We start from the raw sequence: 15,673 nt of genomic DNA on the forward strand, positions 1-15,673 counted from the left end.
CTGTACGCCCTCTCGTCACCACCTGAAATTCTACCAACAATGGTTGTATCATCATGCACTTATTTTACTCATTCAAGGAATCTGGATGTCAGGGAGAGTAGAAAAGGGAGGGGTCAGGATCAGGTGGGAGATACAGGGGAAGTGAAAAGAAAGGAAGAGATTGGGGAGGGGAGAGAGAGAAGGAGGAGCAGAGAGTGGGAAGGAGAGAAGGAAAGTTTAGGGAGGGATAGATGGGGAGAAAGTGAAGAATAAGGAGGGAAAATATAGAGGGGTGGTGATTGGGCAGAGAGAATGGGAAAAGGGAAGGGAAGGAGTAAGAAGAGAGTGGGGAATAATATGTCGCTGCTACTGTGTGATCCAGAATCTCCGGAGGGGAAGGCCCCGCGTCCTCAGCTTTGCTTGTTGCTCGGCAGTCGGAGTGGGGTCGGCAGAGGATTGCGCTTGGTGCTCGGTGTCGGAGGGCTGGTCGGAGGCTCGAAGTTTTCGGACATACTCAGAGTCGGCTGTGGTTGGGTGCTTCCAATGCATCGGCAAGTTTGCAGCGCTTGGAAGTTCATGGCAGGGAGAGTTTCTCCCTTCTACAGTCTGCGTGAGATGATGGGGCTATCGGGACTTGAGACTTTTTTTTACCGTGCCCATGGTCTGCTCTTTATCAAATTACGTTATTGCTTTGCACTGTTGTAACGTTACGTTATAATTAATGTGGTTTTGTCAGTTTTAGTCTTGGTTTGTCCTGTGTTTCTGTGATATCTCTCTGGAGGAACATTGTATTATTTTTTAATGCATGCGTTTCTAAGTGACAATGAGCAAGGAATGAGTGTCCTCATAATCTAATCTAATCTGCACAAATTCACACGTCAGTTTGAAATGACTGACTGCTAATTTTGCCACTATGTCCCTTAGTTTGGGGTTCTTCTGCTAGTGGAAAGTCTAACTTGTTAAGTTTTCTCTGCCATGAAAACTACCCTTTTTGTATTCTGCCAAACTCTGTCACATTTTTGTATGTTTTGATGGGAATCCAATTACTCCTTTTATAAATGTCTCTCCATCCTTGGAATTGTTCTAGCAAGTACTGTATACTGCTATTTTTGGTAAGGAAATCAAAAGTGCTCCAGGTATGGCCTCACCAAGGCCTTGTGAAATTATAATAAGGTATACTTGCAAATGTGATCAAAACCTCTTACAATTAGGGACAACCTACCTTATTTTACCTGCAGATCACACTTTTATTGGTTCCTTTGCACATAACGTTTCTCAATCTTTCATTCCTTAAATAATACTCTGCTTTTCTGTGGATATCTTCACTTTTACTCATATTATGCATCATCTGCCATGTATTTTCCACTCACTCAATTACCATGAAGCTTTTTTGTGTCCTCTTCACATGCCCAGCCAGTTTCAAATCATCGGTATGCCTAAAATAATAAATTAGATCCCTTTTCCAAATCCTTGCTATATATCATCAATAATAAAGGCCAAGCACTGATCACTACCTGGCACTCTGATAAAGATCTATTTATTCCAACTTTCCGTCCCCTGTCAGTCAATCCATTTTCAGTCCGAGCTTGCATATAAGGCTGATTCAACATGCTTTAATTTTAACCATAAATTTCTGTTTGGAAAAAAGTGGAAGGGTAAGGGAGAATGGGAGAGGGGAGGGAATGAGGCTTTGGGGGAAGAGGGTTGAGGAAGAAGGAGAAAGGGAGGGGTAAGTAGTGGAGTTGGAATAGGAGGAAAAGATGGGGAGAAAGTGATGAGAGAGCACTTAGGAGGTTTGGAAAGAGAGATGGGGAGGGAAGTGGTGCATGGATGAGAAGTGGGGGAGAGAGATGGTGGAAACCATATAAGGAATTGGTAAGGAAGAAGACTGGGAAGAAAAGTAGGCTATTAGCAGGTAGAGTACAGAGAGTCTAGTGAGGGTGTGTGAGGCGAATAACCAGCTGTGAGTGGGAGAACAGAGAGATTGGAGAGCAAGAGGATGCAGTGTGGGAAAGTGGTGGGGAGTTAAGGGGAAAGATGAGGGATTGGTTAGGGAGGGACAGAGAGCAGCTGTAGGAGCAGAAAAGGAGAAAGCATTTTGTAAAGTTACAAGGGGCATAGGTAGAGTTGACAGCCAGTATCTTTTTCACATGATTGAAATGTCTAATATCAAAGGACATGCATTCAAAGTAAGAAAGGATAAGTTCAAAGGGGATGTGCAGAGAAATTCTTTTACACAAGGAGTGGTGGGTGTCTGGAAAGCACTGCCAGGGATGGTAGTGGTGGCAAACATGCTAGAGGTATTTAAGAAGCTCTTAGATAGGCACACGAATGTACAGAGATCAAAGGGGTATAGACTTGTATAAGTTGAAGGGTCCAGTTTATCAGACTTTTAAAAATTGAAAAATATTAAAAGATTTGAAGTACATTTATTATCAAAGTTTGTATAAATTATACAACCTTGAGATTTGCCTGCTTACAGGCAGCCACAGAACAAGAAACCCAAAACAACCTGATTTTAAGAAAGACCAACACCCAAGGGCAGTGGAAGAGGAAAATAAACACAAATCATACAAATAATAGAAGCAAGGAACAGCATTCAGAGCCAAACTGAATCCATAGGCCCGAATCCCTGGAGCAGCTAGAGTAGGCCCAAAGCCTGGGTCTTAAGTTCATCGTATAGCGGGACAGACTGCCACAAAGCTTGCAGACTCAAAGTGCGTAGCAGCAGGAGCAGACTCACAGCCTCAGTGCCACTGAGAGAGAGATTACTAGTTTAATTGGTTCAGCACAACATTGTGGGCCAAGGGGCCTGTTCCTGTGCTGTACTATTCTATGCTTTTATACATCAAAAAATTCTGAGAATATTCATTGATTTAATCTCCTAAACATTTTTTAAACATTTTTAAACAAACTCAGTACACCATAAACACAAGAGATTCTGCAGATGCCGAAAATCCAGAGCAACACACAGGAAAAGCTTCCTCCAGCATTTTGTGTGCGTTGCTCAGACACACCACCTTCTGGAGCAGCAAACTGCAAGAGATACATTATCACCATCAACAGTAAGGATCAGGAGCAAACATAAACCTTGCATACGTGCACCACTTCACAAACCATCTACCTTATGGCCCTTCAGTAGAAGTGCTTGTCTTCATGGCATTACCTACCTCAAAACCCACAAAACCAGAGTGAAGTAAGTCATCCTGGATCCCATGCGAATGCCCAATGAAGAGATTATTCTCATAGTGTTTTACCCTCAGACAGCTGTGACTGGACCACCCTCACTAAATTATAAGTCAGCCTCTTAAAAATTAGCTTACTTGTAATTTAGGACATTTCTCCCGCTTTTGCCAGCTTTTCCACTTCCTGAGGACTATTGCCTAAGACTATATTTAGTATTGCCACCTCTCTTCTTGGATTAGCAATATAATAAATAAAAAGATTCCATGAAGGCATTTTAAGCTTGTTGTACCTTTTTTTATTTTTTGCTTTGTTCCTTATCCAATTCATGTAAGGATAATTGAAATCTAGTTTTCATCCTTCATAAATTGCACCTCACTGAAGTTCAGTTAAGGAATTGCTTGCTGAGTGCAGAGGACAACTTGGCATCTCACTGAGGGCATGTCTTTTATTTATTTTTTATTTGAACAGTCTATCTTCTTTTGCACATTGCTTGTTTGTCTGTCTTTATTTATGTATTGATTTTTGTAAATTTGATTCTATTTCTTTTTCTTTCCCTTGTAAATGCCTGAAAGAAAAATAATCTCAAGGTACTATATGATAACACATACATTCATTGATAATAAATTTACTTTGAACTTTGAACATTGAACGACAAGAGGGAAGCCTGCCTCAGGTGTCTGTCTGTATCATAGCTGCCAGGCCACACCTAGTGATAAGCCCATACGATCATAAGACATGGCAGCAAAATTAAACCAATTGGCTCATCAAATCTCCTCCACCATTCAATCATGACTGATTTATTACCTCTCTCAATTCCATTCTGCTGCCTTCTCCCCACAACCTTTGGTGACCTTACTAATCAAGAAGCATTATTGATATGTTTTGTAACTCCAAAATATAAAACTAATGAAAATAAAATCAAGGAGCCAGAATATAATGTATGTCTACTTTTGTTTTTACTTTCAGCAAGATGCACATATGATGTGATGGCGTGATGATGTATGACATTCACGTACTTTTACATATAACGTATAATGAATTATGTAAACAACAAAGACTGCTTAATCAAGCAATAGATTTACAATATTACTCAGATATACTGAAATATTAAATACAAAACACTCTTCCCTGCTTAGCTATAAACTCCAACTCAATTAGAATGCATCTCAGCTTATAAACACACACACACACACACACACACAAATATTTAATCATTGTTGAGGATTTCGTACTCTCGTGGGATAATGTCTTTCCTGACAAAGAGTAAGGACGATCACTCTACTTGGCAGGAGAGGCTTGTGACTGTGAAACAATCTCTGGTTCTGGGGCCTCCTCCATGGTGGTTGTAGAAGTTGACTCTGTGACTGCAGGAAATGATTTTGACGGCTCTAGACACCTTTCATCTGGACGTGTTGGCATCCTGAATAGTGAATGCCAAGCTTCAATGGACGATGTGCAGCACAATGTGTGAGTGCAGTGTCTGCCATTTCCTTTACCTTTTGGAAAGCCACCTCACACTACTTTGTCCATTACCATTTTTTCCTGATCTGTAGTAATGAGTTCATAGGTGGAGTACAGTAGCCAGGTTTGGCAGGAACCTGTTTTAATAAATGACAAATCCTAAAAAACGCCACACTGTGACATGTCCTTTGGCCTTGGGGCATCCACCCTGCTTGAATTTTCTCAGCACACTTGGTTAATTGTTTTCGTCAATCGTGTGATAACAAGGGGAGTTGAGTATAGGAGCAAAGAGGTCCTTCTGCAGTTGTACAGGGCCCTGGTGAGACCACACCTGGAGTATTGTGTACAGTTTTGGTCTCCAAATTTGAGGAAGGACATTCTTGCTATTGAGGGAGTACAGCAGAGGTTCACGAGGTTAATTCCCGGGATGGTGGGGCTGTCATATGTTGAAAGATTGGAGCGACTGGGCTTGTATACACTGGAATTTAGAAGGATGAGAGGGGATCTGATTGAAACATATAAGATTATTAAGGGATTGGACACGCTAGAGGCAGGAAACATGTTCCCGATGTTGGGGGAGTCCAGAAACAGAGGCCACAATTTGAGAATAAGGGGCAGGCCATTTAGAATGGAGTTGAGGAAAAACTTTTTCACCCAGAGAGTTGTGGATCTGTGGAATGCTCTGCCTCAGAAGACAGTGGAGCCAATTCTCTGGATGCTTTCAAGAAAGAGTTAGATAGAGCTGTTAATGATAGCGGAGTCAAGGGATACGGGGAGAAGGCAGGAATGGGGTACTGATTGTAGATGATCAGCCATGATCACGGTGAATGGCTGTGCTGGCTCGAAGGGCCGAATGGCCTACTCCTGCACCTATTGTCTGTTGTCTATTGACTATTGTGATCACAGCAAGTGATGCTTGGTTTGAAGAATTTGCAATCGTGCTGCACTCTGAGCCCATAACCTTATAATCATTTTAACACTGTCCAGTGATTTTGAAGATGTTCCTTGTCATCCTTACCAATAACAACAATAGTAACACTGAGTGCCTGGGCAGCCTTGTAGCTCCGGGTCCACAGATTTCTGCCAGAGTGCAGGTGCAGATGCCTCTCCAAAAATAAGCCTATTTTAGTGAGTGTTCATGGTAAGAAACACTTTGGAATCTTCTTCCACCTCCATCTATAGACAGGCCTTGGCTAAGTCCACTTTGCTGAAATGTTTCCTTCAGAAAGGTTTGCAAAGATATTCTCTATCCTGGGCAGGGGGTATTGATCTACTTTCAGTACTGAGTTGATGGTGACCTTAAAGTTTCCACAGATCCGGATAGCCCCATTCCTCTTAGCTACTGGGACCACTGGCACTGTCCATGGGCCCCACTCAGTCTTGAAAATAATTTCTTCAGCCTCCATGCAATCTAACTCATTGGCTACTTTATCATGGATAGTATGAGGAACCAGATGGGCTTTGTAAAACTCAGGTGTGACATTTTCATATAACACTAACTTACCCTTTGGTATATGTTAGTTCTCCATTGTCATCCTTTAGCACTGCCGTGGCATCATCTAGTACTTCTTTAAATTTGCATTCAGTTGATACTATTACAGAGGATGTGCCATGCAAATTGTGGATGGATCTCCAATCAAATTGTAGTTGGATCAGCCACTCACATCCCCACAACGCTGGCCCTCCTAGTTTTACCACATACAAGCCCAATGCGGCCTGTTGGTTGTTGTATTTCTCTGTTACGAATGTCATTCCCACAGGAGTTATCTTTTCTCCAGTTGGATCTCTGCAGGCTTCAGTTCACCATCTTTGAAATGCTGTACAAACTCATTTTGTGGAATGACTGAAATGGCCAGACCAGTGTCCAATTCCATTTTAATTAATTTGCCATTCATTTCTGATCTAAGCCATATTGCTTGTTTATTATTAGTACTCACATTGTAAATCTGAAGACTACCCAGTCCTGTGTCACTAAACATTCCCATATTTTTCATCAGCAGAATGCAGATTGGTGCTCATTTTGAAACTGCAACTTGACTTTTTATCTTTTTATCTTCCCTGTGCTGTCCATTTATTTTTGTCTGCCCAACATGCTCTTTGTATGTGTCATATTTTATTGTATTTTCTGTGTTTCACCTTTAAACCTGCATTGTTCTAGTCTATGGGAACCCCTGCCACAACAGTAGCACAATTTGTTTGGCTTGGACTGTTTCTGTTTAGACGTTGCAATTCTGTTCATGTTCACTTTCATTCCTGACTGCAACTGAGTTGCACCTCTATCAGCTGTTTCTATTGATACCACAATTTCAATTGCTCTTTTAAATGTGAGTTGTGCTTCAGTTAGGAGCCATTTTTGAATGCTTTCTTGTAAGATTCCACAAGCTATATCTTTAAGCCTATCATTGAACTGACAATACTCAGACAACTTCTCCAATTCAGCCAGATACACTGAAATGGATTCCCCTTTCTTTTGATTCCACCAATGAAACCTAAAGCGTTCAGCTATCAATAATCGTTTTGGTTCAAAATGTTCCTGAATTATGTTCATGTTAATAGCAAAGATCATTTCAGCTGGTTTGGTTGAAGCAGTTTACTTTCTAAGCAAACTGTATGCCTTTAAACCCAAAGCACTCAGCAAAAGTGGCACTCATTTTTCATTCGCTATTTCATTTGCTTCAAAATACAAGTCAATTCGCACAGTATACAATATCCTGTTATCTCTTGTGCAATCTAATGCATCTATCTTTCTGATATAGCCAGCCATTTCTGCTTTTTTTTAATCATCCAGTACTCACTGTTTATGAACCCATGTAATTGTCCATTTTCTGCCTTTTTTAACTCAGTCGACTCTGTCCCTTCCTGAAGAAACAAGTGCTGCGCTGTTTTTTTACTCAACCGTCACACTGACAAAGGGTCTCGGCCCGAAATGCTGACTGTACCTCTTCCTATAGATGCTGCCTGGCCTGCTGCATTCACCAGCAATTTTTATGTGTGTTGCTTGAAATTCCAGCATCTGCAGATTTCCTCGTGTTTGCTCTTTTCATCTTCAGTTTTTTTACGGACGGTGCGATGTTTGCTTCCAGAATTTGCTGGTATTTAATAGAATTCATTCTTCCCTCTACCAGTGAAATGTTCCCCATGCCACTGGCTGCAACACAAGCCCAAAGCATGATCGATCCACCCCCGTGTTTAACAGTTGGAGAGATGTTCTTTTCATTAAATTCTGCACCCTTTTTTCTCCAAACATACCTTCACTCATTGCGGCCAAAAAGTTCTATTTTAACTTCATCAGTCCACAGGACTTGCTTCCAAAATGCATCAGGCTTGTTTAGATGTTCCTTTGCAAACTTCTGACGCTGAATTTTGTGGTGAGGACGCAGGAAAAAGTTTTCTTCTGATGACTCTTCTATGAAGGTCATATTTGTGCAGGTGTCACTGCACAGTAGAACAGTGCACCACCATTCCAGAGTCTGCTAAATCTTCCTGAAGGTCTTTTGCAGTCAAACGGGGGTTTTGATTTGCCTTTCTAGCAATCCTATGAGCAGTTCTCTCGGAAAGTTTTCTTGGTCTTCCAGACCTCAATTGACCTCCACCGTTCCTGTTAACTGCCATTTCTTAACTACGTTATGAACTGAGGAAATGGCTACCTGAAAATGCTTTGCTATCTTCTTATAGCCTTCTCCTGCTTTGTGGGCATCATTTATTTTAATTTTCAGAGTGCTAGGCAGCTGCTTAGAGGAGCCCATGGCTGCTGATTGTTGGGACAAGATTTGAAGAGTCAGGGTATTTATAAAGCTTTGAAATTTGCATCACCTTGCCTTTCCTAACAATGACTGTGAACAAGCCATAGCCTTAACAAGCTAATTAAGGTCTGAGTCCTTGGTAAAAGTTATCTGAGAGCTCAAATCTCTTGGGGTACTCTTTTCCTTTTTTTTAACCACTAAAATTGTACAAAATGAAAAATAATACACTAACAACAGGAATTCTGCAGATGCTGGAAATTCAAGCAACATACATCAAAGTTGCTGGTGAATGCAGCAGGCCAGGCAGCATCTCTAGGAAGAGGTGCAGTCGACGTTTCAGGCCGAGACCCTTCATCAGGACACTAATCTTAATAATCTTAATAATACACTAATCTTGCTTAAAATGTTGAAAAGAATGTTTCATCTTTAACTTCATGACTTTTGGAGATCAGTTCATCTTCTACTCACTTAACTATACACTGTAAAAGAAATTTTGACCAGGGGTGCCCAAACTTTTGCATGCCACTGTAAATGAAAGACAGAAACTGGAAATACTCAGGAGGTGAGGTTGCATCTGCAAGAAGAGTAGCAGAAGTTAAGTTTTAATGTTTCAGGTCAAAGACCCTGAAATCTAAAACAGTAACTCTTTCCTCCCAACTGTTCAGCCTGACCTGCTCAGCATTTCCAGCATTTCCTGTTTGTATTTTAGATTTTCAGCATCTGCAGGTGCTTTTGTGATTTCCTGACACTTGAGAATTTCACCATCAGCTTTAGCTGCACAAGTTGGGTAAATTCAGTTTTGCTTCTTAAAACAGCATTTAAAAGAGAGATCCCAGACTAACTGTAAAGCATTGTATATAAGAGGAACAGCCAACGTTTTAACTTTTTTCTAAAATAGCAAGGGTTCTTTCTAAAGATTTTGTATGGTATTTGTGAGGGTATTTAAAACAGCATAAATGTTTTTATAAATTATTTTAAATTGAGTATTTTATATAACTTATATCTTATGAAATTTCTTTCTAGAAAGTGCAAATCAACCATCGAGACGAGCAAAATCTCTGAAATATATTTTAACTGACTGTTGCCAAACATGTACATTTAGCCCATTTGCCTATTTACAGAAGCAGTCAAATTGCATTGTGTAACAGTTTAGTTCTTTCTAGGAGATGAACTTCTGTGTCTCTTCATCTACGTTTATTTCCTGCTGCCTTTGTGCGATAAAGGCAACAGGAAACTAATCACTTGCAATCATCTGATATCTAATATTTTTTAAATATTTTAAATATTTTTAAAAATTGCTCAGTGAGCCGAAGGACACTAGTAATGGAAGATGACTCTCATTATATTCCTGACACACAAAAACACCATTAGCCACTGGACTATATGACAACATTTACTCTTGGGTTTAGGATCATTGCTAAAACCCCAACATGGACCTCAGTTGAACTGAAGGATACCTTTGCTAGTTGAGATGATAGCTTCATCACTTCAAGTCTCATTTCAAAGAGCTATATGTGAAAAACGAGAGTGGCAGTGCAGTCTGACACTGGAGGGTGGCATCTTACAGTAGGGTATCAAATCAGGCTCCTTCTGCCTGCTCAGATGGACAGAAGGGAGTCCACAGCATTAGTAGGAAGGAACCAGTAGCATAATCATTTATTCCTGGGCCATGTACAGTATATCCCTTGATCAATGTCTCCAAAACAGGTCTTTTCTCAGTGCTGAATTGGAGATTGTTACTGTATGTTCAAATTGCCTGTTACATTTATCATACTAGAATTATTCAAAACAATACGTCAGTGAATGTAAAGCATTTGTAACATCTTCCTGTTTCCTTATTACATAGCAGGAAGCCAATCAGTGCTTCAAGTCTATGCCGGTTCACAGAATGATCACTTTTCCCACTAATTTTATTTGTAACCTGTACACGACAACTCCCCTGAGGTTTTACTTCCCACTAACCCTATCAGCAATTTGCATCATCTATTTAACCAAGCAATACCAGCCTATGGGATATGAGGGGAACTGACGAACCTGGAGGAAATCCATACAAATATAAGGAGAATGTGCAGACTTCTCTGGTGAATCTAGTTCGCAGCTCTGCTAGTGCCCCCTTGTAATTTGTGACCACTTTATTTTCATGAAATTTTATAATTAAATAAAAAATATTTATTTATTTTTTCTTTCTTTCTTTAAATTATAATATGACCTGAGGAATGTAACAATAAGATAACTCATTGCACTTAATGCTGTATAGTTGTATTATCTTACATACATCATCATATGTACTTTCCTGTCTTTTTGGAAGGCAGATTGAAATATGTTTATTACATATTGCTTCTAGCATTATGGTAAAGTAAGCAATTATGCCACGTATCCTTACGAAGAGGCTCAGCTCATTGTACGAACTAGCAATTCCTAATCTGGTTGTATTGATTTTTCTCCTTAAGATTTACTTGCATGTCAGCAAGCTGACTTAACTTCCCATTGGCAATGAGAGAGCAGGATATTTGCCATTTTTAACAGTTGTTGACAGACCAATATCAAATTTATTCTCCCCGTAAATTCTTGACCTATCCCGCAGTTTACTATGTGGACCATCAACGCACAACTTAGTACAAAAGTCATGAAAAATAAATTAATGATTTGATTAACCAGGCTGAGCATGACTGAATGGAAACCAGTGCAATACTTTGGTGTCAATACTTCTAAAATGCGAGACAGCGTGTCTTAAGCTAGCTTATTTGGGATAATATATAATTTTAAAATATGTGATTTGCCAAATATTTATATAATCTTTGCTTCTCTGGAATTTGGAACCCACCAGGTTTAAGAACAGCTACCTTAATCACTGGCACAACTCTAATCACAACCAATTAGTAACACTATGACCATATTTTTTACTGTAAAAATTGCATATAATTGTATTCTTTCATGTAAAAATAGCATATAATTTGTTTTCTTGTGAATGCTGCTTATATAATTTTATGTCCCTGTGATGCTGCTGCAAGTTTTTCACTTGTGCATCTGAAAATAAACTTGATTTTGACTTTGAAGTCAGTCTACTTTAACAGCAATTGATTCAGAAAATGCTAGAAACTTTCAGCAGATCAAGCAGCATTTTTGGAAATAGAAATTTTTATTGTTTCAGATTTGAGTTCATTTCCCATTCTGAAAAAAGGTCGTGGACTTGAAATATAAATTTTTCCTCTGTCCTGACCTACTGAGTTGAGTTTTCCAGCAGTTTCTGTTTCTAGTTCAGATTTCCAGCATCTACAATTCTTTTTACTTTTGTTTCATTTGATGGCAAAATTTCAATGGAAATTAGACCAAACTTCACAGGTATCATATAATCATAGAATCATAGAAATCTACAGCACATTACAGGCCCTTCTGCCCACAATGTTGTGCCGACCATGTAAACTACTCTAGAAACTGCCTAGAATTACCCTACCACATAGTCCCCTATTTTCCTAAGCTCCATGTACTTACTTAAGAGTCTCTTAAAAGACCCTGTGGTATCCACCCCTACCACTGTTACTGGCAATGCATTCCACATACCCACTACTCTCTGTGTAAAAAACTTACCTCTGACATCCCCCTTGTACCTGTTTCCAAACACTTTAAAACTATGCTCCTTCATGTTAGCTATTTCAGCCCTGGGAAAAAGCCTCTGGCTATCCACATGATCAATGCCTCTCATCTTATACACCTCTATCGGGTCACCTCTCATCCTCCGTCACTCCAAGGAGAAAAGGCCAAATTCACTCAACCTATTCTCATAAGGCATGCTCTCCAATCCAGGCAACATCCTTGTAAATCTCTGCACTCTCTCTATAGTATCCACATCCTTCCTGTTAGTGAGGTGACCAGAAATGAACACAGTACTCCAAGTGGGGTCTAACTAAGGTCTTAAATAGCTGTAACATTACCTCACGGCTCTTAAACTCAATCCCACGGTTGATAAAGGCCATCACACTATACACCATACTTGAAAAATAACGTTAGTTCAATTTTAAATGTCATTTGTAGAAACTGTACCTCAAAATTCTGTGCTATTGGATTTAAAATAGACTTCTCCCACAATTACCTTATTAATAGACATTTCCCAGTTGTTTTGCACCACGTCAGAATTTCAACTGGGCATTTCTCAGCTTGAGCCACCCTTCAAAAACAATAGGTCAAGCTCTAAGATGAGATCAGATTTCATGTAAGATGTCATCCTTTTGGAATGTTGCTGGAGAATTTGACAATGTTATCCTGGTGAATAAACTCTTCTTGGGCTTCCAGCCGGGTACTGACATCAATTATAACTGATATTTGGATGAGAAACTCTGCCACCTTCATCAGTGATGATGTCTGGGCATGTCTAATCCGGTGGTATTTATATCCCCATCGTCCATCCCTCCTGATTGGTTAGTCCTCATCCAATCAGGTTTCTGCTCTCCCACCTTGTTTACAGTCAAATATCAGTTCTTACTTAGAGCGAGACCTTCGTCTTTATTAAAATTCTTTTCCTCTAGTTTTATTTCAATGGCTTCCTTTATCAGGCGGTCCCAAAAACCATTGGTGTAGCACAGTAGTTTTGTACTGCCGAAGTCAATCCTGTGCCCACTGCGAATGCAGTATACTGCTATCATTGATTTCTCCAGGTAACCCAAATGAATACACCTCCTGTGCTTCTTGATGCGGGTTTCCACCATGTACCCCATCTGGCTGATATATGCTGCTCTGCATTTACAGGGAATCCTATAAATGCCAGCCAACCTGAGTCCCAGGTCATCTTTGACCTGTTGTTATACTGGGAAGGTGTGCATCACTACAACCTGTCTTCCCTATATTTCCACGGTTTCTGGAAGGATTGCCAGGATCCTGAAGAAAAACCAGATTAAAACCATCCACAAACCTGTAAGGAAGTTCAAGTCCCAGCTTTTGTGGGTCAAAGATGATCTGGGAGTCAGGAAGGCTGGCATTTACAGTATTCCCTGGGAATGCGGAGCAGCGTATGTCAGCCAGTCAGGACACAGAGTGGAAACCTGCATCAAGAAGCACAGGAGCTGTATCTGTTTGGGTTACCTGGAGAAATTGGCAGAAGCAGAACACTGCATTTGCAATGGGCATAGGATGGACTTCAATGGCACAAAACTACTCTGCTACACCAATGCCTTTTGGGACCGCCTGGTAAAGGAAGCCACTGAAATAAAACTAGAGGAAAAGAATTTTAACAAAGATTAAGGTCTTGTTCTGAGTAAGACCTGGAATTCGATTGTAAACAAGGTGGGAGAGCGGAAACCCTGATTGGATGAGGACTAACCAATCGGGGGGATGGACTATGGGGGTATAAATACCACCGGACTAGACATACCCAGGCATCATCTCTGATGAAGGTGTCAGAGTTTGTCACTGAAATGTCAGTTATAATCGATACCTGTACCCAGCTGGAAGCCTGAGAAGAGCTTATTCATCATATATGCTGGGAAAGCACTAGATCCTTTCTCATGTTATCCTGGATTTGCCTGTTTTACCAAAAAGATCAATAATTCCTTTCCCCCACAGGTGCTGCTCAACCTGTTGAGTTTCTCCAGCAGATCATTTGTAGCTCCAGATTCCAGTATTTACAGCTTCTTGCACGTCCATCACTCAATCTGTCCTGGCCACAATCCCTAAAGCCCTGGTGACTCATGGCATTGACCTCATCATCTGGGGATCATCTTGTCAATCTTCTTCACATTTAGTTCATCCTATTCAGAGCTCATCATGTATGTGGCCAATGGGTCAAATCGCACTAATGACATCCAATGTGATTATGATAATTGTAACTACCTTCTTCCTTCTTGACTTGACTGCAGCACCTAATAAGGTTGATAAACCACTCTTCTCTATTACCTCTCTGCTGTTGTCCAGTTACTTCATTTCCTGCTCCATTATCTCTGGTGTTCCTCCAGGATCTTTACTTGCTTTGTTCCCCTTGTCTATACCTACCACCCCATGAGCCTCCACATCCAGCACATTATTCCTTGCACTTTCCGCCATCTTCAATGGGATCCTGTCACCAAACACATCTTTATCTCTTCCCCCCCAACTCTCTGCTTTCTGCAGAGATCACTCTCTCCATGATTTCCTTGTCCATTCATTCCTCTTCCTGACACTTATCCCTGCAAGTGGAAGAAGTGCCACCCCTGCCCACTCACTCCCTCCTTCATCACCACTCAGGGCCCCACACTCAGGTGAGTCAACACTTCACCTGCAAGTATCTATAAAGTGCCACTAGTGTGGCCTCCTCTACATTGGTGAGACCTGACATAGACTGGGGGCCTGCTTTGCTGAGCATCTTTGCTCCGTCCGCAACAAGCGGGATTTCCCAGTGGCCAAACATTTTAATTCCAATCCCCATCCCTGTTCCGGTGTGGCGGTCCATGGCCTCCTCTACTGGCATGATGAGGCCACTCTCAGGTTGGGGGAGCACCACTTTATATACTGTCTGCGTAGCCTCCAACCTGATGGCATAAACATCAATTTCTTAAACACGGTAGTTTCTTTCCCCTCTCCATTCTTTGTTTTTTCATTCCCCACCTTGGCTCCCCTCTTACCCCTTCTCTTCTCTTCATCTGCCTATTACCTCCCTCTGGTCTCCCTCCTCCTTCCCATTCTCCCATGGTCCACTCTCTTCTCCTATCAGATTCCTGCTCCTTCAGCCCTTTTACCTTTTCCACCTATCACCTCCCAGCTTCTCACTCCATCCCCCTCCCCCACCAATCCTCACCTAGATTCACCTATCATCTTCTAGTTTGTACACTTCCCCTCCCCTATCTGCTTATTCTACCTTCTATCCCTTTCCTTCTCAGTCCTGATGAAGGGTCTAGGCCTCAAATCCTCAAATGTTGACTATATTTTTTCACAGATGCTGCCTGACCTGCTGAGTTGCTCCAGCATTTTGTGTGTGTGTTAAATCTGGCTTTCCGGTATCTGCAGAATCTCTTGTGTTTACAGTAGCTGGTCTGGTTAAATTTCTGGTGAATGGTGTCTGCTCTCACCACCCCTTTGAATGTAAATTGGGAGATACAGTGATGTTGATGGTACTGAATATTAAATGCAGGGAGTTAATCTCTCTTTTGTTGTAGATGCATCTTTGCCTGACATTGGTGTGGCATGATCATTTCATGCACTGATCAGCCCATGCCGAAATGTTGTCAAAGCTTCACTACAAATACGTGTGGACTGCTTTATTTTCCGAGGAGTTGTAAATGAAATTCAGCATCATGAAATCATAAGTGAGTATCTGCCCATATGATGATAGCTATGGT

The sequence above is a fragment of the Mobula hypostoma genome, chromosome 4, assembly GCF_963921235.1.
Source record: "Mobula hypostoma chromosome 4, sMobHyp1.1, whole genome shotgun sequence".
NCBI lineage: Eukaryota > Metazoa > Chordata > Chondrichthyes > Myliobatiformes > Myliobatidae > Mobula > Mobula hypostoma.